The sequence below is a fragment of the Passer domesticus genome, chromosome W, assembly GCF_036417665.1.
Source record: "Passer domesticus isolate bPasDom1 chromosome W, bPasDom1.hap1, whole genome shotgun sequence".
Lineage (NCBI taxonomy): Eukaryota > Metazoa > Chordata > Aves > Passeriformes > Passeridae > Passer > Passer domesticus.
Window position 1 is genome coordinate 42,595,751 of NC_087511.1, and position 23,603 is coordinate 42,619,353.

At 53.9% G+C, this 23,603-nt stretch overlaps 1 long non-coding RNA gene across 1 annotated transcript; it reads right to left on the bottom strand.

The window, feature by feature from the left end:
- Positions 1–7,600: 7,600 nt before the first annotated feature.
- Positions 7,601–12,499, bottom strand: LOC135289073 (uncharacterized). Its single transcript, XR_010351873.1, has 3 exons — positions 12,420–12,499; positions 9,413–9,477; positions 7,601–9,226 (listed from the first exon to the last, which is right to left on the bottom strand). It is a non-coding gene; the product is annotated as an uncharacterized LOC135289073 (long non-coding RNA).
- Between the last annotated feature and the right edge of the window lie 11,104 nt (positions 12,500–23,603).

A 23,603-nucleotide genomic window follows, 5' to 3' on the forward strand; every position in this document is an offset into this window, starting at 1 on the left:
GCCTATTGAATTACTCACTGTAGCTGGTAAGATTAGTTACATCATCCCATTGAGAGATGCTCCACCCAGAGGGAGGAGCCAAGCATCCCTGCCACCATAAAACAAGCATTTCTGAGACCACAAACAGCCTTCTTCGCTGGATTTCCGAGAGGAATCAGGAACCAAGGCCCAGCTACTCCTTCGCCGCATTTTCGGAAGGGATCTACACCCTTCTGCAGATCGCCGCTCCAGGAGGAGCGGCCACCTTTTAGCTGGACTGCTATCAGCACCCTGACATCTCAGGGTGTCAGGTTTTTTCTCACTCTGCCAGTAGTTGTTTTGCTTGTACTAAATTACATTGTTATTTAGTTTTTTTCTTCCTAGTAAAGAACTGTTATTCCCGTTCCCATATCTTTGCCTGAGAGCCCTTTTTAATTCTGAAGTTGTGATAATTCGGAGGGAGGGGATTTACCTTCTCCATTTCACAGGAAGCTTTTACCTTCCTTCACAGGCTCCTGTCTTTTCAAACCAAGACAGTTAGTCACCAACATACCTAGATATTTCCAAGGCATGTGTTCCTGAACTTTCTCTGGGGCAATGATCAGACCAAAAGCTTTCAAATTTGTCACGGTACATTGCTTAAGAGCTGATAACTGTTGTTTGTTATCAGGTGCCTCTTCTTTAGGCAAGAACCCCTTGTGTGAGGACACGAGGCTTGACTCCATTTTTATCAGAAGGCTGATTTATTATGTTATATATTATACTAAAATACTACATTACAACTATACTAAAAGAACAGAGAGAAGAAGATCAGAAGGCTACAAAGACAAGAATAGAATAGGAATGAATAACAAAAATCCTGTGACTGCTCACAGCCTTGGCACAGGTGGCTGTGATTGGTCACTAATTGAAAACAATCCATATGGACCAATGGAAGATGCACCTGTGGCATTCCGCAGCAGCAGACAGTTATTGTTTACATTTCTTTCCTGAGGCTCTCAGCTCCTGAGGACAGGAAAAATCCCAGCAGAGGCTTTTTCACTAAAATATCATGGCAACATCACACCCTTTAAAATTTATTAAATTAAATAGAAAAAGAAATGTTTGCAATCTCTTCTAATGGGGCCTTGCAGAAGAGAGAACAACACCTCTTGGGGTTCATCTGTTGCCAATCAAAATCTCAATCATCTGCTGATGTGGAATGGTCAGGGAAATTCTTCAGCTGTAGAACATTCAGGGAAATTCTTCACTTATCAAACATCAAATTCTATCATAACACTAAAACAATCCTAAAATATAAGAAAATGTAAAAACTCATGCAAACAAAGTTCATTGTTTCAAGTCCAAACAGCTGAATTTCAGGACAGAGTCCATGGACTGAAGATGTTCTTCTTTGACATCTCTGGAAGTCCCCTTTGGTCCTGAAACAGGCTTGCAGAATTCTGAAACAAAGAACTGCTAAAGAAAACAAGAATTATCAAACAATTCATTCACAGACATGAAACAACTCAGTGAGAAAATTTCTGGAATGCCCTGGCCACAGCCCTTCATTGAACCACTTGGGCTGAGGCTAATTTTTGGCTTTTCAATGCTTTTGAGCTGCTAGCTCTTTCCACTTTTCTTTATTAATTTTTTTTTTTTTTTCCAAAAGAAGAAGAGCAGCAGCAGAGGGTCTCTAGGACCCTTCGGTGGCCCTGGTCCTGGTGGACGGACCAGAGAACCCAGACCTGGCTCACAGAATGGTGGCCCAGGTCCCTGTGGGGAAAGCAAAGTCCCCAAACCCAGCACTGGACGGGGCAGTGGCCCCGGCCCAGGGAAATGAGCCAAACAGCCCAGAACCGGCCTGTGAGGCGGGCTCTGTGTGCTCAGAACCTGGCGGGACCATGCTGCCAGCGTCTTCAGAGCAGAAATGACCCAATGCTTCCTCCCCCCAGCAGCACCGGTGCACACCGGCAGCTCGGGAAGAGAAGCTTTCTCAGGAATTTTCATCTCAGATCTGAGGGCTTCTTGTCTGCAGAGCAAGCGAGCAATGCTTGCTTTGCTCTGTGTCTCTTGCTCCTGCAATGCAAATGCAATTGCTCCTGCTTTCTGCCCCTCGGCACCACTCCCATCCCCACTGGGCTGGGGACCAGAGGCAGATGCCACAGGAGCCAACTCCCCCACGCCGCTAGGGCGCTCGGGGGGAGGCAGGCACCCCAACCCCCAGGGAGAAGCCCCCGACCACATGCGAAGTGACCCAGAAACCACACTGATTTTGAACACAGCCAGCCGAACTGCTCCTGCAGCCAGCTGGCGGGCCGTGCCCCCTCCACGGAAGCACAGGCTCTTCGCAGGGTCTGATGCGAATAATGGAGCTTCGGAAACCAGCGGGACAACTGGGGTGGGTGCTGCGGGCAGCACAGGCGCTGGTGTCGGCTCTTGAGACGGTCCCGTGGGCTCAGCACCGTTCTCGGCATGCTCTTGCACTGCAATCGGGTTGGCAGGGAGCGGCGGGACAGGCAGGGGCGGCGGGGCCGCATCCCCCTCCGGGCTGGGTGCAGAAGCCGAGTCTCCCTCTGGGTCCGAACACTCCAGCGCAGGCGCAGCCATCAAGGCCGGCGGAGCCGGCCCGGGCGGTGGCGGGGCCGCGGGCGGAGCCGCCGGCTCGGGCGCCTCCCGCGGGGCTGGCTGAGGCAGAGTCGCGGGGTCCGGCGCCTCCTGCAGGGCTGGCTGAGGCGGAGCCGCGGGGTCCGGTGCCTCCTGCGGGGCCAGGTGAGGCGGAGCCGCGTCCCCCCGGGGTGAGGGGAGCGGAGAATTCCGTGGCGAAGCGGGCGGGGCCAGCCCGGAAAGCGGCGGGGCCGGCTCCCCATCCCCCCCAAGAGAAGAAGCGGGGGGGGGGAAGGCAGCTCTGTCTGCTCATGCTCCAAGGGAGCGGAGGAAAACTTTTGCTCAGCCGTGGGCAATGCGGGGGGGCTGCGAACCCGCGGTTCGTCTTCTTTGAGAGGCTTCTCTCGTGCCGAACCTGGTGGGAACGGAGCGCGACCGCGCCACCGAGCCATGATGTCGCCCGCAGCCTCCCTTTTTTCCAAAATACCGAGAAAAAGCCGTACGTGCACTGCATACATTATTGGGGGTGTAACACCCTGGTCCATTGTCCACTTAAAAGCAGCGCCCATGAACTCCCAAAGATCTACATCAAGGGAGTATACGACATTTGTAAAAAATCTATGAAATTTTGCCCATCTGAAAAACTCATAACACCGTCTCTCCCACAGACAATAATTAACTCCGTCCTTGCGTCCCCATCTGCACCAGAATTTAATAACTTTCTTCTCTGATGCAGTAAACGGAACCTGAGCTTCCGAAGGTACATTTTCCCAACTTTCCTCCCACCTTCTGCGAATGGCAGGATCTTCAGAAAGGGAAAAAATAACAGTACCTTTAGACAGTGTCCTTGTGGATCCAGCTGTGCAGCTCTGCTGCTCTGCGGTCTCTGGACACAATCTCCAGGAAAGTCCAACAGGTTCTCCTGTTTGCCTTGGCTGTGAACTCTGCCCATCTTCAGGGTCTCGTTTCGTCAGCTCCAGGCTGGACTCCGTGGTCACTCTTGGGGTGACCATCAGTTTCACACGGCCAGGGGTCACCAATTCTTTTTTCGGCAAGAACCCCTTGTGTGAGGACACGAGGCTTGACTCCATTTTCATCAGAAGGCTGATTTATTATGTTATATATTATACTAAAATACTACATTACAACTATACTAAAAAAACAGAGAGAAGAAGATCAGAAGACTACAAAGACAAGAATAGAATGGGAATGAATAACAAAAATCCTGTGACTGCTCACAGCCTTGGCACAGGTGGCTGTGATTGGTCACTGATTGAAAACAATCCACATGGACCAATGGAAGATGCACCTGTGGCATTCCACAGCAGCAGATAGTTATTGTTTACATTTCTTTCCTGAAGCTCTCAGCTCCTGAGGACAGGAAAAATCCCAGCAGAGGCTTTTTCACTAAAATATCATGGCAACAGGTGCCAACAAGATATCATCCATGTAATGATAACAGTAGCAAGTATTAAATTGCTCCCACACTTTTGACAAGGCCTGTGCCACAAACCATTGACAAATAGTTGGCAAATTTTTCAAGCTTTGGGGGAGTACCCTCCATTGATACCTTTTATTGGGTGCAGCATGATTTGTGGAAGGCACAGTAAAAGCAAATTTTTCTTTGCCTTGCTCAGCCAATGGAATCGTAAAGAAACAATCTTTCAAATCAATGACAACTATCTGCCATTCCTGTGGAATCATTGTGGGTGTAGGAAGGCCTGGTTGTAAAGCTCCCATTGTTGCCATTACAGCATTTATCTGCCGTAAATCGTGTAGAAGTCTCCATTTCCCTGATTTCTTTTTTATTACAAAAACAGGGGTATTCCAGGGGCTGAATGATTCCTCAATATGTCCTGCTTGCAATTGTTCTGTGACTAATTCTTGCAGGGCAGTAAGCTTTTCAGCAGTAAGGGGCCACTGGTCAACCCAGACAGGTTTGTCTGTCAATCATGTCAAGGCTACAACTGGACGTTCATTGCCCTGCATCACAGTGACCCCTATTAAAAATCCGTAGTAATTTTGACACCCCATTGAGATAAACAATCTGGACCCCATAAACTTTGAGGAGCATTGGCAACATAGGGCCTGATGTTAGCTTGTTGACCCTCAGGATGTTTCACATTAATTACAGTGGCTGACAAACTGCCTGTTGTTGCACCGCCCAGTCCCCTAAGTCCAAAACTTGCATGAGTGAGAGGCTATGATTGAGGTCAGCAACGTCGGGAGAGTATTGTGACATCTGCACCAGTGTCAATCAAACCTGTTACTGACATGGTTCCTGGATGACATCCACTGGTGGTGAGGATACATGTCTTTTCTGGACGGTTCTCCATTACTTTTTCAGTCCAGAACACTTGAGGTACTCCTGTCGATCCAAAACCACCTGTGCCGCGACTTCGGTCAACTGTATTTGGAACAGAACTCACAAAAGGTACAATTTGAGCAATGCAAGTTCCTTTCTGAATAGTGACAGGAGGGTCACCAATGGATACCATAGCATGAATCTGTCCTACATAATCAGCATCAATAAGTCCTAAATGCACATGAATGCCTCTAAGTATAGTACTTGATCTGCCTATGAAAAACGCACTCAATCCCCGTCCTATTGGACCAAAAGCATTGAGGGGCACTTTGCATATTTCTTTTGTCAAAATGGTTACTGTGTCGGCGATGGGTATATCAATCCCTGCGGACCCTCTTGTTGCCCCTGAGTATTGCTCGCAAATGGGTAGCTTTGCAGTGCCGGGAAGGCCCGTACTGGCCGCTGTGGTTGTTGGGGTATTTGTATTCCCACGCACCTCTTCGCACTTTTCTTCCAGTTTCCCTGCAACAGCTGACCATTTGCATGGTATTTACTCCTGCATTGTTTGGCATAGTGCCCAAATTTAGCACAACGATTGCACATAACATCACTCCTTGCACTTGGATTAGGTGCTGTTTTCCGGGTAGTACACTGTGCCCTTTTGTGCCCTCGCTGTCCACATATATAGCATTTTGATGAAGGTCTTAAAACTGCATCAAGAGCTGCCATTTTATGCTCCACAGAACCGACTTTTGAGCAAGCAGTAACAATTTCAGGCAATGTGGGTTTCCCAGGTAAAGTATCAATAGTCTTTCTGCAATCTGGGTTTGCATTTTCCTTAGCCAATTGTATACACAATTTCTGTCGCAAGGGTTCATCATCTACTTGTTTTTCAACAGATGCAGCAAGCCTTCCCACAAATTGCATAAATGGTTCTCTCATCCCTTGCTGTATAGTAACATACCTCTGCTTTGGAGCTGACATTTCCATTGTTTTAATTAAAGCACTCATGCCAATTTGCTGAGCTTGTGTCAAAATTGAAGGATCCCACCTTGCCTGTAAATCTGGGTTAGCAAAGGGCCCAGTGCCCAATAGGGCATCAACACCCACAGCATGACGAGGGTCATGTTGATGCAGCTGCATATTTGTCAGAGCAGTGCGCTCAGTCACTCGCCTCCAAGGTTCTTGAAAAACACCGTATTGCACTGGTTGGAATAAAATTGTAGCAAGGTGCATGATATCATAAGGTGCAAGCAGATCTGCATTGATTACACTTATTAATTGCATTACCTCAGAGGAATTAATACCATACTGAGCCACCTTCAACTGGAGATCTTGTACAACTCTCCAGGCAAAGATGTCATGACTATCATCCTGCCCTGTTCCAGGAGCTGCTTTAAAAACTGGAAAAGCCATAGGCTTAGCACAGGCAACAGTTGCATCAGCACTCTTCTCCTGAGGTACTTTTGGAGGACCGAATCTTTCTATTATGTCCCAGTTCTTTTCTTCAACTGCTTTTTTCTAACAAATTCCCAAAACTCCTGAGGATGCCAAGGAAGCACAGTTACTTGACATGGAGGCAAAGTCCATGGGGCAGTAGGGCTAGAGCTATTAAAAGGTAAACTGACAAGAGTTCCTTGCCCCAACTCAGGTGTTACTGCAGGTGACTCGTCACTTGATTTGCTGCCACTGCTAGGTAACGGAGGATACGACCTTGCAGATTGTTCATGCAGTTGAAAGGGGAGCGGGGGGGGGGCATACAGCTGGACTAGAGCAGAGGGAAGCAGGGGGGGCAGATGATTGGGTAGCTAATTGGTGTAGTGGTGTAGTATATGCAGGCACCATCGCGAGTTGCTGTGTAGGTGTGAGATAAAGAGGTTTAGGAGTCTGATAAGGAGATGCCGTGGCAGTTTGCCCAGTACTTTTGGCAGTTCTCCCAGAAGCCTTGGCAGCTTTCCCAGAAGCTTTGATGGCTTTCCCAGAAGCTTTGGCATCCAGCCCAGAAGCTCTGGCAGCTTTCTCGGAAGCTTTGGCAGCCTGCTTGGCAACTTCCATAGCACCTGCACCTTCTTCAAGGATGGCTTCCACAAGTTCCCCATCAGAGGCCCCGTCTGCCTCATCCCCCCTGTCAGTTTCTGTTATCAACCCCGATTCTTCATCCACATCCCACTCTGCTTGTTTCTGCTCTGTTTTCCATTGTTTCAATGCCTCAAGGGCGATCCCCAGGTAACAGCTAAATTGACAACACTTCTATCTCCCGCTCGGATAACTTCCCACAGTCTGTCCCTAACTGTTTTCCATGCCTTAACACTAAATGCTGTACCAGGGTCAGTGCCAAAACCCTGTGATTTAGCCCACAGCAATACACTTTGAAGGGCATAGTCTGAAGTAAAGATTCCCTTATTTCCTAACAAAACTTTCCATGTAGCTAAAACAGTCACTTCCTCTTTAGATAAATTATTTCCCATTATTACTAGTTGGTGGCTCACCTAATTCCAGGTGTCTTGATAGGAGAAAATCAGGTCCAGACCTCCCTGTGGCTTTCACCGGCTACTCTCAGCTACACCAATGCCGCCTCCCCCACTACATCCCAGTGGGTCATGTCTGCCAATCGCTAGGAGCCCGTATGGTTCCAAACCGAGTATCTTGTTAAGGGTCTTGTATCACGTTGGGGTGACCAGATGTCGTTTTCGAGGTGGTCACGACACGAAGCAGAGACCACAAGCAGTCTCAGATGGCAACTCTTTATTACTGAACATGGCTGACCTTTTATACACTTTCTAATTGTTTATGCTTCTTCTACCCTAACTATTGGACACAATAAATCAACATAACACCATTGGTGAAAAGTTACAGTGACTTAAGTAACTTTCTAAAAATACTTTGTGCAGCTGTGAAGTTCTCTTCTTATCTTTCTTCAGTTCCTCAGTTCTCTTGGTCCCCTTATGTCAGAACCCAGGACATCTCTCTGGATGCCCTGGATGTCTCAAAGCCCTGGCAGGGGCTCGGAGACCCTGGCAGGAAGCCAAAGACACCTGGAAATTCAATCTTAATTCATGGAGCAAATTGCCAACCTTATATGAAGAATTACAGGCCACAAAAGTTTAAGTAGCATAATAGCAATCACAGGGGGAAGGGAAAAATTTTGGAGCACTGTACAGGGGGGTTTTGTATGTTGTACAGGGGGGTTTGAAATTCTGTACATGGGGGTCAGGGATTCCAAGATGGAGGGATTTGGGCGTGCCCTGTCCTTCTTTCTTTTCCTTGGCATCCATGTTCAGGATGATGTTGGCATTCACAGATTGGTTTAGAGTAGAAAGTCACTGTCTAACATAGGTGATAGGTATTGGAACATTATTGTAAACATAGTATACGTAGTTTTTAGTATAAAAGATAGCACCAGCCCGAGAGGAGGAGTGTGTGCCTCAGACCGACCTGCGGAACAGACCTTGGCAGGCCAGACAGAAAATGTTTTAGATAAAATATAATAAACAACCTTGAGAACGTGAACCGAAGACTTCTCGACTCCTTCTTCGGCTGCTGGGTTGGGGAAAAGAGACTTTTAACAGAGACACACCTCAGGATCTTCCCAACCAGACCAGACCAGAGGAGATCCCGAGACCCTTGGTTACAGCCTTGGAGAGAGCTCCTTATCAGCTTCTTCTCGCTCCTTTAGCTAACAGGCCCGCTGTTAACCCCTTTCACACTGGAAGACACTGAAGCCGACCCGAAACCCCATCCCACATTCGGAAAATTCGTAGGGCCTCTCCCCAGTGTGGGTCCTCTGGTGGCTGGATCAGGGCGGAGCTCTGGCTGAAGCTCTTCCCACATTCCTCACACTCATGGGGCCTCTCCCCAGTGTGGATGCGTTGGTGCATGAAAAGATGGGCGTTCTGCCTGAAACCCTGCCTGCAGTCAGGGCAGAAGAAGGGCCTGTCTTCTGTGTGCATACGCTGGTGCATAAGGAGACTGGAGCTGTCTGAAACCGCTTCCTGCATTGATCACACTAATAGGGCCGTTCCCTGGTGTGGGTCCTCTGGTACACGATCAGGCCGGAGCTCCACCTGAAGCTCTTCCTACACTCCATGCACTTGTGGGGCTTCTCCCCATCATGGAGCGGCCCATGGACCACCAGCTCCGAGCTCTGGCTCAACCACTGGCTGCCTTCCCGGCCCAGGCTGGGTCTTTCCTACTCAGATCCCCGCGATCTGCGTTTGCAGCCCCTCCTCGTGCGACATCTCTGGGGCTTTTCCTCCCCGTTGGGTTCCTGTGCCCTGGAGCCGCCCATATCAGCCTCTTCCACGAGGTTCTGCCATGGGGATTTGTCCTCCCTGCTCTCCATCCTCAGCTCCTGCTCTGGGGGAGGAAGGACAAGGAGAGGATGGGATTTGCCTCCGTGCCACAGGCAAGGGCAAGGAGATCCTTCCAGGGCGTCCCCGGCAGGACGCCCAAGGCAGCAGGGCTTTCCTGCAGCTGGGGGCTGTGCTGGGCTGGGAGATGGAGCAGGAGAGAGGGGGAAAGGGGCACTGACTTCCTCCTCACCTGCCTGGGTGTCCAGGGGCATCTTCCTCTTCTTCACAGCCAGCCCAAGTTGGCAATGGGAAATCCTGGTTTGGGGAAAACAAGGGATAAGCACGTTGAGTTTGAAGGTTCCTCTGCCCAAGTCCTGCTCTGCAAGTCACTGGCCATCTGGGCTCCAGAAAAACCTCCCAAACACCAAGATTCAGCCCTGAAAAAGCCTCCCAGGAGTTCCCTGTCCCTGGTCCCTCCCCTTTGTTTTTCGGGGTTCCCCCTGTCCCAGCTGCTGGGGTTACGCTTGGATTGGGGGTCCCCCTTCTCCTCGGTGCCCGCCCTCCCCAGGCTGCTGGGACTCCCAGCAATCCCAAAAGCTTCCCCCTCTTCGCTCTCCCCCTTTAGGGATGCCGGGCCTTTTTGGGCTCCCAGGGTCCCTTCTGCTGTCATTCTCTGCTTTGGGCTGCAGGGGCTCCAAGGAGTCCCCCCTGCCCCTCTCCAGGCTGTTGAGGGTCCCGCCAATGGCTGCGCTCCCCCCTCTCTGGGCTCCCCACTTTGGGCTCCTGGGGGACACAGGGCTCTGCTCCTCCAGGCTGCCTCTGCCGGCAGCTGCCACCGGCACACCCTAATGTCCTCCCAAGAGACCTTTTCCACTCAGTTTTGGGGTTCTTCATTCTCCAAACATCCCCTCCAAAAACCAACTGGGTGAACTGGGAGTGACTGGCTGCATGCTGGGGGTGATTGGAAACATCTGGGCTTATACTGGGATCAACTGGGATCATGCTGGAGGTGACTGGGATCATGCTGGCAGTGAGTGCCACTGCACTGAGGCTGACTGGGAGTGCTTGGGAGCAAATGGGATCATACTGGAAAGAACTGGGAGTGACTAGGAACATGCTGGAGGTAACTGGGGTACACTGGGACATACTGGTAGTCACTGGAACAAAAGTGAGGGTGAAAGAGAGCAACTGGAACCATGTGGAGCACAACTGTTTCATACTGGCAGGGACTGGGAGCACACTGGGCTCATCTTTGGATCATACTGGGAGTGACTGGACTCATACTGGGAGTATCTGAGAGTGACTGGGAACATACCCTGCACATCATCCCCCATACTGGGCTGGAATGGGAGCAACTGGGAGCACGCTGGGAACAAATGGCATCATACTGGGACTGACTGGGTTGATCCAGGAATCAACTGGAACCATGCTGGAGGCAGCTGGGATCATACTGGGAGAGACTGGAAGCAACTGGGATTATACTGGGAACAAACACACTGGGAGAGCTGGCATGTGACTGGGATCAAACTGGAGCTTACTGGGATCTTATTGGGGATGAAAGGAAGCAACTGGGATCACACTTTGGGCTACTGGGAGCACCTGAGAGAAACTGGGATGATGCTGCAAGCAAACTGGAGGAACTGGGAAGGACTAGATGCATGCTAGAGCCAACTGGGATATTCTGGGCATGACTGGGGGATTACACTGGGATAACTAACACCTTGCTGGGGGCAATTGGGATATACTGGGGGTGTCTGTGACCATACTGGGGTGACTGGAACCGCACTGGGAACAACTGGGACCATGCTGGGGAGAACTGGGACCACACTGGGGGCAACTGGAGTGAGTGGGACCATGCTGGGAGGGACTGGAATCATATTGGGAGTGACTGTGACGAGGGCAGGGACAACTGGGTTCAACTGGGACCATACTGGGAGTGCCTGTAACCATAGGGGAGCAATGGAAGCACACTCGGAACAGCTGGGCCCATGCTGGGTTATACTGGGATCACTCTGAGGGTGACTGGAATCATGCTGGGATTGACTGGGAGTGGCTGTGAGCAACTGGAATTGTGCTGAAAGCAACTGGGAGGAAGTGGCAGTGACTTGGAACAAGCTGGAAGCAACTGGGATAAACTGGGAGAGACAGGGAATCACTGGGATCATACTGGAGGCTACTGGGGTCATGCTGACATTGACAGGGAGCAACTGGGATCACACTGGGGGCACTGGCATCAGACTGGGATAATACTGGGAGTGGCTACAATAGTACTGGGATTAGAGTGGGTGTGACTGGACTCTGACTGGGGGTTACTAGGAGCTACCAGGCCCATGCTGGAGCCAGCTCGGGACATAATTAGAGGAACTGGGAGCAACTGGGATAAAACTGGAGGCAAGTGAACTATGCTGAGGTAACTGGGAGCGCCTGGCAATGAGTATGAGAATGTTCAGGGCAACTGGGATATACTGGGAGTGTCTGAGACCATACAGGTGGTGACAGGGACCAGACTGGGATCGACTGGGAATGTGCTGGGGGAACTGGGAACACACTGGGGGCAAGGGGGAGTGACTGGGGCCCTTCTGGGAGAGTTTGGGATCACACTAGGGTTTACGTGGACTATGCTAGGGGCAACTGGGAGAACTGGGAACACACTGGATGGAAGCGGGAGAAACTGGGCTCAACTCAGACCTTTCTGGGGGCAAATTGCATCATCATATGGAATGACTGGGAGTGACTTGGCTCATACTGGGAGCAGCCACTGCTGGCACTGGCACCCCCGAACCCCTTTCCTGGCCATCCCGCCCCTCCAGCCCCAGCACCCCTCTTTGCCGGGGTCCCGGAAATCCCAGGGGTCCCCCCCTCTCAGGGTCCCTGCTTTGCCCTTCTGGGGCTCTCCTCTCTCTGGGCTCCCAATCAGGGAAGGCCCGTCTCTCCCGGGGCTCCCCAAAACCGGTGTCCCCCCGCCGGTGCCGCTGTTCCCATGTGGACCCCACGTGGCCCTGGCAGAGCTCGGAGGGCCTGGCCGGGAAGCCCAACCCCCACCGCGGGGGGACCCACATCCCCCCGCCCCCCGCCGGGGGTTTGCCGCCACCCACACCGGGATCCCCCAAAAACTCCTCCTGAGGACCCCTGATATCCCCCCGAGGGCCATCTGCAGCTTGGCTTTGGAGCCCTGCCAGCTCCAAACATCCCCCCAAAAAACCCCAAACCCAGGGACCCCCTGGCATATTTGGGCCAAGCTCCCCCTCCCTGGGCACCTGTGGGATGGGGGGGCGATGGTCCCAGGGCTGCAGCGACTTCAGGAAGCGCCAGGGCCACGAGATTGCTTCCCTCCCCTTCTCCTGGAAGTTCCTGCTGCTGCTCCGCCTCTTCCTCCCTCCATCCTCCTCGTCCCCTGTTGCCGAAGCCCTTGCAGCCCACGGCAGGAGTGGGGCTGGAGCTGGGACAGGTCGGAATGCAGAGCGGGGGGTGGGGGATGCCAGGAATGGGATCATTGGGAGTGACTGGTCTGTACTGGGATCATATGGGGGCAGATCCTGATTGACTGAGTTATACTGGGATCATACTGGGAGTGCGTGGGAGCAGCACGATGGCTCCAGTGCTGGGGCTGGGGGCGCTCCTGGAGGCGAGGGGGTAGTGGGACCCCTGGCACCGGGACCCTGAACTGCCATTGCTGGCACCAGGACCACCCTGCTCCCCTCATCCTGCCCAGGAACCCCCGTGAATCCCCCATTTCTGGACATCAGCATCCCCTGCTCCTTTTTTTCCTGGCCATCCCATGGCTCCCAGCCTCCAGACTTCCTGTGTGCCTGACCCTGGGACCCCCTGGGACAACTTGGACCCCCATTCCTGCCTTTGCCAGCCCCCAGCCCCACCTTTCTGCAAAACCAGAACCCCCCTGAACTCACCCTTCCCCAACACCCCCGGTGTCCCCACCCTGTTACCCTCCTTTTTTGGGAAACCCTGGACTCCCCTTTCCTGTGCTCAAGGTCCCCCTGGAACTCCCATCTACCTCTCCATGTCCCTGCCCCCCCATTTCCGTGACCCTGAGACCCCCTGCACCCCCATTCCTGAGACCCAAGACGCCCTTTTACGCCTTTGCCCGGCACTGAGACCCCTCTCCACCCCCTTATCCGGCACCAACTCAACCTTTTCCCAGCCCCCGCCTCTCCCAGCTCCCAGCCCCACCCTTTTCCCTGACCTGGGACCCCTGGGCCCCCATTCCTGTGTTTCCCAGCCCCCAGCTCCTCCTTTTTTCACACCGAGTACCTCCTGGTACCCCCTTTCCTGGGCACAGGATTCTCTGGACACCCCATCCCAGCTCTCCCAGTCCCTGAACCCCCTTTCCTTGACTCTGAGCCCCTGAACATTTTTCCCAGCTCTGCCAGCCCTTCAAGTCCCTCCTTTCCTTGGCCTGTTAACCCCCCTGGATCCTCAAACTCTCACTTTCAGCCCCCCAGCTCCCCCAGATCTCAGTGTCCCCCCAGTTCTGAACTCCCTGCAGTCCCTGGAAGTGGCGCTGTCAGAGCCCGGCCCTGTTGCCGAGTCCTCTCAGTGCCCGTTTGGTCACTGCCTGACCAGCCCGACACGGTCGACTGCAGGGGACACTCCCCTGTGCCCAGGGGTACAGGAGAGCGGCTAGGGCTGTCAACCCTAAACCAGAGGAGAAGCTGGCAGATGTGGCTGGAGGAAGAAAGGGCCGACTCTCGGCAGGGGTAAAGCCAAGGTTTATTTCAGGGCTCAGGGCAGCTCTGACCCTCATGGCAACCTGCTGCAGAGAGCACAGACTGAGCCCCTGCACCAGGTTGTAAAGGGGGTGGAAACAAGGGAAAGATACATTGAACAACCTGTGGGGGAAACGGGATGTGCAAACCAGGGAGATGGACATGAAGGATCACAAATTAGGAAGTACCTTAAGGGAAGGCCCTGACCTCTGCCCAATCACTCGACGCCCCTGTGGGAAGATTCTGGAAAGAGGGGAAAGGAGGCCGAGTGATTGACAGGGGTCCAGGGAGGAGACTGGGGAATGGCTCTGCAGACACAGGGAGGATTGACATGGGGGAGGAGGGAAGTAACTTGGGGCAAACCATTTTTGGGAAAGAAGGAGGGGTAAATAAGTGAAACCATTACAAACAGAGAACAAGGATAATAAAACACAATACAACACGGCCCAAGAGTCCCCCAGTCCTTGATTGTGGGGGACATGGACAGGACCCCCTGCGAGCGCTGGGGCAGCGAGCGGGGCCGGATGGAGCTACAGACCGCAGGGATGGTGGGGGGAGCTGAGCTGGGATATTGGGATAGCCAGAGCCAGGATATTGGGATAGCCAGAGCCAGGATATTGGGATAGCCACAGCTGGGATATTGGGATAGCCACAGCTGGGATATTTGCATAGCCAGCCCCGGCTCAAGGACAGGACCCAGCCTGTGGCCGACAGTGCCCTGGAGACGGGGCCAGTACAACCAGAGCAGGGGGACTGGGGGGACCCAGGGGCTGGGCTGGGATCTGTGGGAATGGAGGACTCTGAGGGGCTGGGATGAGATCTCTGGCAATGGGGGGGGGATCCATGGGGCTGGAATGGGAATCCAGAGAGCTCCAAGGGGTACCCGGCCGGGCTGCAGCCGCTGCAGGGGCTCCTGGGGAATGTTCCAGGGCAAAGCTTAAAGCAAACAACAGTTTCTGGAGGGGATTCTGCCCCTGGGCTGTGCTGGGAGCCCAAGGGCAACAGCCCAAAGTGCTGGAGCTCAGTGTTCCTCGGCCAGGCCGTGTTCCCTGGCTGTGCCCTGTCCCTCGGCTGTCCCCTGTCCCTATCCCCTGTCCCTCAGCTGTCCCCTTGTCCCCTCTTCTTTCTCCCTGTCCTGTCGCCCTGATTTTTTTAAGACTTTCTAAAGCCTTCTGATGTTTGCATTCTTGTATGAAACTTTCTCACACACTTTTCTGTAAACAACTTATTGTTTGCATTCTTTTATGGAGGAGGAGAAATTTGATGGACTGTTGGTTTGTCCAGTGTCCCTGGAGAGGTGGCACTTTCACCTTCCAATCCTCTGTCACCTTTGGAAATCTATAAATGTAGGAGTCAGAAAATAAACTCTCTCTTTTCCCTGCCTGAGAGCAGCAGTGTGTCTGCGTCGTGTTGTCTTGTGTCCTGTAGCGACATCTGGTGACAGCCGAAGTGTACTGCAGCCTAGGCTGGAGGCAGAGAGTTCGGGCTGTCGGGTGAGATTGTGCCGTTTGCCCCTTTCCCTGCTGGGAGCTTGGTCTGCTGTCCTGTGATAACGGCACTCCTGTGGGTATCATGAGTGCGTTTGGTGCGTTGGGTTCGTGGAGACGGTTCCTGGAGAACAAGAAGATCTCCGTGCCCTGGAGTGATTTCGAAACACTCCATTGCTGGGCTACACAGCGGGGATTCTTTTCCGACCCTGCGGAGGCGTTCTCTGAGGCGGCGTGGTCTTGCGTGAATGACCACCTCGTGAAGGAGATGATTGCTGGTGGTCCTGCCAGCGTGAAATTGATGTGGCACACATTGCGGGAAGTTGCTCGGGCTGTATGTGGGTCTGAACCTTGCAGCTCTGAAGGTTCCCGGAAGGACCTGTCCGTCTCGGATGGGGATGAAAGGGAATCTGAGTTTTTGAGCGATGCAGAGGCTTCCTCCGCTTCCCGGTGGGGGGAGCTGGGGGATGATTCCGCCTCCGAGGGTGGTGGTTGGTCCTCGGAGGAGGATCGGTCTCTCACCCCTCGGTTCCGGAGTGATCAGCCGGGGGGAGGAGTCCCGCAGGTTTCTGGGGGTCCCGGGAAGGCAGCTCGGCTGACTCGCCCTGCCCCGAACCGCGGAGTGGAGGGGCAGCCGTCGTCCCCCTGTGCCTTCCCGGCGCTCGGGGGCGATGAGGGGCCCCTGGATCAGTGCCCGGTTTTGTTTGGGTCTGATTCGGTGACAATGCTCTGTTCGCATTCTGGTAAGTCCACAACATATTCCCTGGGGCCGGCGGAAGCGGGTTCACCCGCTTCAGATTCGGGCCGGTCTCGCGGGGGGACAGTTTCTCCTGTTTCTGAGCCTGAGCAGCCCGCCGGGCATGCGCAGGCGGTGGAGGCTGCCGGAGGTGCTCGATCTCGTCCCATCATGGTGGGCGGCATGCCTGCCTCGCTTTGTTCAGCGGAGGCGGAGTCGGCTGCGGCCTCCCGTGAGATGGGGCAGGTGCTGCTAGGGGCTGTGCCAACCTCCCTTGTGCCGCCCCGCGCTGACGTGGCTCCGCGAGCCGCATCTCTCCCTGTGTCCCGTCCCTTCCCTGCGCGGGAGACGGGTGGCTCCGTGTCGGGTTTTTGGTCTGTGCCGGCGCCTGCGTCCACTGCGGCGCCCTCTGCCGGTGCCGAGGCGGACGGCGCTGCCGGGGGAGCAGCTGGTTCGGCCCCGCAGTCCCCGCCCTCCGCGGGGGCTGCGGCGCGCCAGGGCGCTGGGGTGTTCACCTTTAGCGCGACTGCTGACGCGGCCAGCGGGAAACCGGTGTTCTCCCGGGGTCGCAGATCCTCCCTGCCGGGTGTGTGGACTCTTCCCCCGTGCCAGGTGACCGTGCGTCCGAAGGATCCCAGACGATTCTGGGGGGAAGTCGGAGCTACGGCTGATGAGATGCGTGAGCCTGTCTCCTCGCAGCGTCTGCAGGATCACGGAGGGGGCTCCTCTGGCTCTGCTGGTGCTGCGGGGAATGCGGGGTCGAGTGCTGTCGCAGTGCCTCGCAGTCAGGCAGCTGCTCTTGTTCCCGTGGGGCCCACGGAACGGGACACGGCAGGTACTGCGGCCTTGCCAGAAGGCCCCCAGGCTTTTCCTGTGATCAGGGGTCTTGCTCATAACACTTATGAGCCTCTGCCCTTCAAGACAAAGACAAAACTCCGTGAGACGGTTGCTCGACATGGTCTGGGCTCTTCTGAAGTCATGCACATGCTTCGCATGATTTCTCCTGAGGTGCGCACGCCTGCCGATGTCCGTGACGTTGCGCGTGCTCTTTTTGATCCCGTGCAATTTGGCATCTTTGAGACCAAGTGGGCTCGCTTGGCAGCCACTACAGCACAGCATAATGCTACACTGGGGCCGCAGGATCCCAGGAGAGTGGCTGACGTTGACATGCTGATGGGTACAGGCAATTACACTGAGCCTCAGGGACAGGCTGGTTTCTCTCCCTCCGTGCTTGAGCAGTGTAAAGCACTAGGCATGTCGGCAGTGATTCAGACCGTAGAAATGGCTGCTCCACGGCAACCATTTGCAACCATTGTCCAGAAGGCTGATGAGCCTTTCATGACATTCGTGGGGAGGCTGACTGCCTCAGTGGAGAGGCAGCTGACAAATCCGCTGACAAGAGAGGCTGTGATTGCGGACCTAGCGAGGAGCAACTGTACGGCAGACTGTAAGAGAGTCATAGACGCTCTTCCTGGTGGGGCTACTGTCTCGCAAATGACAGAGGCCTGTTTGGTCATAGGTCCCCCTGTTCAGAAGATGGCTGCCTGGGCTACTGCTGCGCAGCCAGCCTGGGCAGCGCCACAGGGCTGGCAGAAGCAGCAGGGGAATGCTCAGGGCGGCAAGAAGCGGGGGAAGAAAGAACAGAAGGAAAAGATTCCTATGTTTCTGTGTGGTCGGTGTGGAAGACCGAACCATATGACAAATGTCTGCAAGGCAACAGTTCATGCTAATGGCCAGGCACTGCCGGGCTCGGGAAACGGGAAGCGAAGCGCGAAGGGGAGACGCGCTCAGACACAAGCTTCTCTCCAGACCCCGGAGCCGATGGAGGTTTGCTCAGCCGGCTTGCAGCCAGCACCCGCGGCTCAGTGGGTGTAGACGTCTGCACAGCAGCAACAGTTGTGTTAGAATCTTGTGAAGTACACGAGGTTCCCCTAGATGCCTTTGGTCCCTTGGGTGGGGGCATGAGTGCTCTCCTGATGGGGAGGTCTAGTGCCACTCTTCAGGGCATCATTGTGCATCTGGGGCTCATTGATGCAGACTTTACAGGGCAGATTTGTGCCATGGTTTCCACACCCACCCCCCCGGTCACGATCCCGAAAGGGACACGACTTGCTCAACTTGTGCCCTTTAAGTCCTCTGTTCGCAGGGCAGCGGACCGGTCGCGTGGAGTTGGCGGTTTCGGATCCACTGGGCCACGTCAAGTGCACTGGACTGCTGTCCTGACCAAGGAACGTCCTGAGATGATGTGTGCCCTGTCCATTCCTGGTGTGATGCCGTCGGAGACTCGCCTTCGCAGGCTTCTTGACAGCGGCGCTGACATCACGATTCTCTCTCTTGCTGCCTGGCCTCTGGACTGGCCCCTGGATCCGGTGGAGACGCCTGTCAGGGGGCTGGGGGGAACGGCGCAGTGTTACGTGAGCCAGCAGTCCGTGCTGGTCACGAACCCAGAGGGACAGACGGCCTGGATCAGGCCGCATGTTACTTCTACTCCTGTTAACCTCTGGGGGAGGGATGTTCTGTCAGCGTGGGGGGTGCACATCGGGACGGGTTTTTGATGGGGGCCATTGCGATGAAGGGCGCAGACTGTCCTACGCCTCCTATACGGTGGTTGGTGGACAAACCTGTTTGGGAGAACCAGTGGCCCCTCCCTCGAGATAAATTGGTCGCCCTTCGGAATCTGGTGCAGGAGCAGTTGGACCAGGGTCATTTGGAGCCTTCTACCAGTCCCTGGAACACTCCTGTCTTTTGCATCAAGAAGAAATCTGGGAAATGGAGGTTGTTGCAAGACCTCCGAAAGGTCAATGCCGTGATGGAAGGCATGGGAACATTGCAGGCGGGCATGCCATCGCCTGCCATGCTCCCTGCCGATTGGCCGGTCCTCATTGTGGATCTGAAGGATTGTTTCTTCACGATTCCTTTGCATCCCAATGACAGGCTGAAATTTGCCTTCTCAGTGCCAGCAATTAACAACGCGAGCCCGCACAGAGGTATCAATGGAGGATCCTTCCTCAGGGCATGCGCAATTCTCCGGCCATATGCCAGTGGTATGTGGCCCTTGCCTTGTCTGGAGTTCGTGAGCAGTTTCCTGGTGCACGTCTGTATCATTATATGGACGACATTTTGGTGGCTGCGCCCACCCAGGATGAGCTGCTGAGAATTCAGCCTCAGTTGCTCGATGCTTTAAATGCACATGGACTGCAGGTGGCTCCAGAAAAGGTCCAGCAACAACCGCCTTGGAAGTATTTGGGGGTCAAAATTCTGGAACAGACAATCTGTCACCAGGAGGTGCAATTCGTGCATCCTGTGAAGACACTGAATGATGCCCAAAAGTTGGTAGGTGTCATCACTTGGTTACGTCCATACCTGGGGCTAACCGATGCACAACTGTCTCCATTGTATGATCTACTAAAAGGAGACTGTGATCTAAAGTCGCCTCGTTCATTGACCCCTGAGGCACGTCAGGTGCTGGAGGTGGTTCAGCAGGCCGTTTCGGCTTGCCAAGTTTACCACATTGATCCCTCCATTGATGTCACTGTGTTCATCACCGCTCCAGATTCGCATCCCACAGGTATCATTGGCCAATGGAGTGACAAATGGTCCGATTCCTTGCACGTTTTGGAATGGGTTTTCCTGCCCCATCAGCCGCAAAAGACGGCAACCCCATTGTCTGAGCTTTTTGCTCGTTTGATAATCAAATGCCGGCAACGGTGCTTGCAATTGATGGGTGCGGATCCCGCAAAGATCATACTCCCAGTACAGCGGGAGGATTTTGACTGGAGCTTTGCAAACAGTGTGTCCCTGCAGAGTGCTCTGGAAAACTTTTCAGGGCAGATCACTTATCATCTGCCCAGCCATAGGCTGTTGCATATGGCGAAGTCCACACAAATCTCTTTGCGGCCCAAAAATAGTCAGGAACCTGTGCAAGGACCCACCGTCTTTACCGACGGTTCAGGGAGGACAGGAAAGGCCATTGTTACCTGGAGGGACGGATCTGAGTGGCAGGTTCTGGAAGGTCATGAGGATGGGTCAGCCCAATTGGTTGAATTGAAGGCTGCTGTCATGGCATTTGAGAAATTTTCCCAGGAACCTTTCAACTTGGTCACGGATTCTGCCTATGTGGCCGACATTGCACAGCGGTTGGGTCACTCGGTCTTGAAAGAGGTCAGTAACCCTGCCTTGTTTCATTTGCTGAAGACCTTGTGGTGTGCCATTCAGGCTCGGGTTCATCCTTTCTACGTTCTGCATGTAAGGAGTCACACCAATTTGCCAGGCTTTATAGTGGAAGGTAACGCGAGGGCTGACAAGCTAGCTAACCCAGCGTGGGTAGCCCCTCAGCCTGATACACTCGCGCAGGCCAAAGCATCTCATGGGTTTTTCCACCAGAACGCACATACTCTGCAGAAGCAGTTTCAGCTGACGCCAACAGAGGCTCGTGACATTGTTGAGTCATGTGATGACTGCCATGCACTGGCTCCGCCTTTACCGGCAGGGGTAAACCCCAGGGGCCTTAGGGCCTTGGAGCTTTGGCAGACCGATGTCACCCAGATTGCCGAGTTTGGCCGGCTCAAGTATGTGCATGTCACGGTGGACACATTCTCCTCTGCAATGTGGGCTTCTGCTCACACCGGAGAAAAGGCCCGTGATGTCCTTGCCCACTGGAGGCAGGCCTTTGCCGTTCTGGGCATACCTTCTGCTGTGAAGACCGACAATGGTCCTGCTTACTCATCGCAAAAGGTGCGGCAGTTCCTGCAGTTGTGGGGTGTGTCACACAAGTTTGGTATCCCTCATTCTCCGACTGGCCAAGCTATTGTAGAACGTGCTCATGGTACTCTGAAGCGGGTTCTTCAAGAACAAAAATGGGGAATGCAGGGTGAAACCCCGCACAGTCGGTTGGCAAAGGCATTGTACACTATCAATCATCTTACGGTGCCGCAGAACTCAAATAACCCTGTTGTTTTGAATCACCATCTCTCGTTGCAGGCTGCAGACGAAGCACATCAGCCTCGAGCGAAGGTTCGGGTGCGGAATTTAGTCACCAAAGAGTGGGAAGGTCCCTATGATCTTATCGCTTCGGGGCGTGGGTATGCTTGTGTATCCACAGATACCGGGGTGCGCTGGGTACCTTCAAAGTGTGTTCGCCCTGACCTGCAACCGCAGAGACAGAATCCGACTGACAGGCAAAACAGAAGCCGTGACCAACCTGAAAGGCGTCAAGTGGGTGAATCATGGAGTGATGATTCGGATGCAGATGACGCGAGTGATCACTCCGATGATTCCTCCATGGATGGATGCTGAATTTTGTTCATGGGTTTCTTTCTTTTCACGTTGTTCATTTTTTCCTTTTCTTTTTAAAACTGAGAAGGGTGAGATGTCGCCCTGATTTTTTAAGACTTTCTAAAGCCTTCTGATGTTTGCATTCTTGTATGAAACTTTCTCACACACTTTTCTGTAAACAACTTATTGTTTGCATTCTTTTATGGAGGAGGAGAAATTTGATGGACTGTTGGTTTGTCCAGTGTCCCTGGAGAGGTGGCACTTTCACCTTCCAATCCTCTGTCACCTTTGGAAATCTATAAATGTAGGAGTCAGAAAATAAACTCTCTCTTTTCCCTGTCTGAGAGCAGCAGCGTGTCTGCGTCGTGTTGTCTTGTGTCCTGTAGCGACACTGTCCCTCAGCTCTGTAGGGTTGGAGGTGGCAGCAGGACCTGGGCAGCCCTGGGGGAGAACAACCCTGAGCCCCAGCTGGGCCAGGTGCCCCAGTTCCCCCCAGGGCTGCCCAGGTCACTCCCAGCATGGGCCCTGTGGCTCCCAGTCACACCCAGTATGATCCCAGTCACTTTCAGCTGCATTCAGTACAATCCCAGTATGATCCCAATCACTCCCAGTATGATCCCACTATGATCCCAGCATGGTCCCAGGTGTTACCATTTACCCCTAGGATGGTTCCAGACTCTCCCAGTATGGTTCCAGTCACCCCCAGTATCATCTCAGTTGCTCCCAGTACTCTCAGTACAATGCCCTTTGCCCCCAGTATGGTCCCAGTACGGTCCCAGTCACCCAGTATGGTTGCAGTTACTCCCAATACAATCCCAGTCACTCCCAGATAGTCCCAGTATTATTTCAGTAGCTTCCTTTATGGTTGCTCTGTGATCCCAGTCACTCCTGGCCTCTCCCAGTATATCCCAGTTGCCCCCAGTGTGCTTCCACGCACTCCCAGTTGCTCCCAGTAGCTTCCACCATGATTCCAGTTGCTCATAGCGACTCTCAGTCACCTCCAGCATGATTCCAGTTACTCCCTGTATATCCCAGTTGCCCCAACATGGTCCCAGCTTTCTCAGCCTGCTCCTAGTCACTTCCAATATGATCCCACTATGACCCCAGTCACCCTCAGTGTGGTCCCAGTTGCTCCTAGTATGATCCCAGTTGTCCCCAGCATGGTCCCATTTCCTCCCAGGGTGATCCCAGTTGCCTCTAGCACAGACCCAGTCACTCCCCAGTATGATCTTACTCTGATGCCATGATGATCCCAGTTGCTCCTAGCATGGTCCCAGTTGCTCCCAGTCTGATCCCAGTTGTTCTCAGTTGCCCCTAGCACAGACCCAGTTATTCCAAGTGTGATCCCAGTCTCCCCCAGCATGGTCCCAGTCAAACCAGTCACCCTCAGTATGGTTACAGACACTCCCAGTATATCCCAGTTGCCCTCAGCATACTCATGGTCCTTCCCGTCACACCCAGCTACCCCAGTACGGTTCCAGTTTCCACCAGTGTCCTAAGGTGAGGTTATGATGCTTGTATCCCCAATCGTATGTTCTGTTAGTGCTGGATATTATGTACTGTGCCTTCAAGACTGGCTCTGAAGAGCAAGGTTTGTTTTGGTTTGTTATCAGCCTGCTCCCGGATGGCTGGCGGGACAGAGAGATGGGGCAGTACATAGTGTGGCTTTTGCTTGGCTTTTTGCTGCTTGCTTTGCTCTTGCTCCTGCTTCGCTCCTGCTTTGCTCCCGCTCTGCTTTTGCTTTTTGCTCCCAGTGGGTCCCAGTCCTGGTCGCGGTGTGTCTTGGTGTGTCCTGGTGTGTTGTGGTGTGTCCCGGTGTATCCTGGTGTATCCCGGTGTATCCCAGTGTGTCCCGGTGTATCCCAGTGTATCCTGGTGTGTCCTGGTGTATTCCAGTGTGTCCCAGTCCATCCCAGCCTGTCCCAGCCCGTGCTGGTCCCTTCCCAGCCGCCGTTTCCCAGGTCCTGCTCCTCCCGCCCTCGGAGCTGCCGCCGGATGCCCCCCAAGGTTCTGCCAGGGCTCGGGGGCTTCGTGTTGGGCTTTGCTGGGCTGGGGCTTGGCCTCCCCTGCGGGAGAAGGTGAGGGGGGTCCCCGGGGGTCATGTCCCCCTTCAGAGCACGTGTGACTCCCCCATGTCCCCCATGCCAGGGTCATCCCCTTTTCTCTGCCCAGAGCTCCCAACCCAGCTCCTGCTCCCCCCTGGGAGGGGCTTTGGGGAGC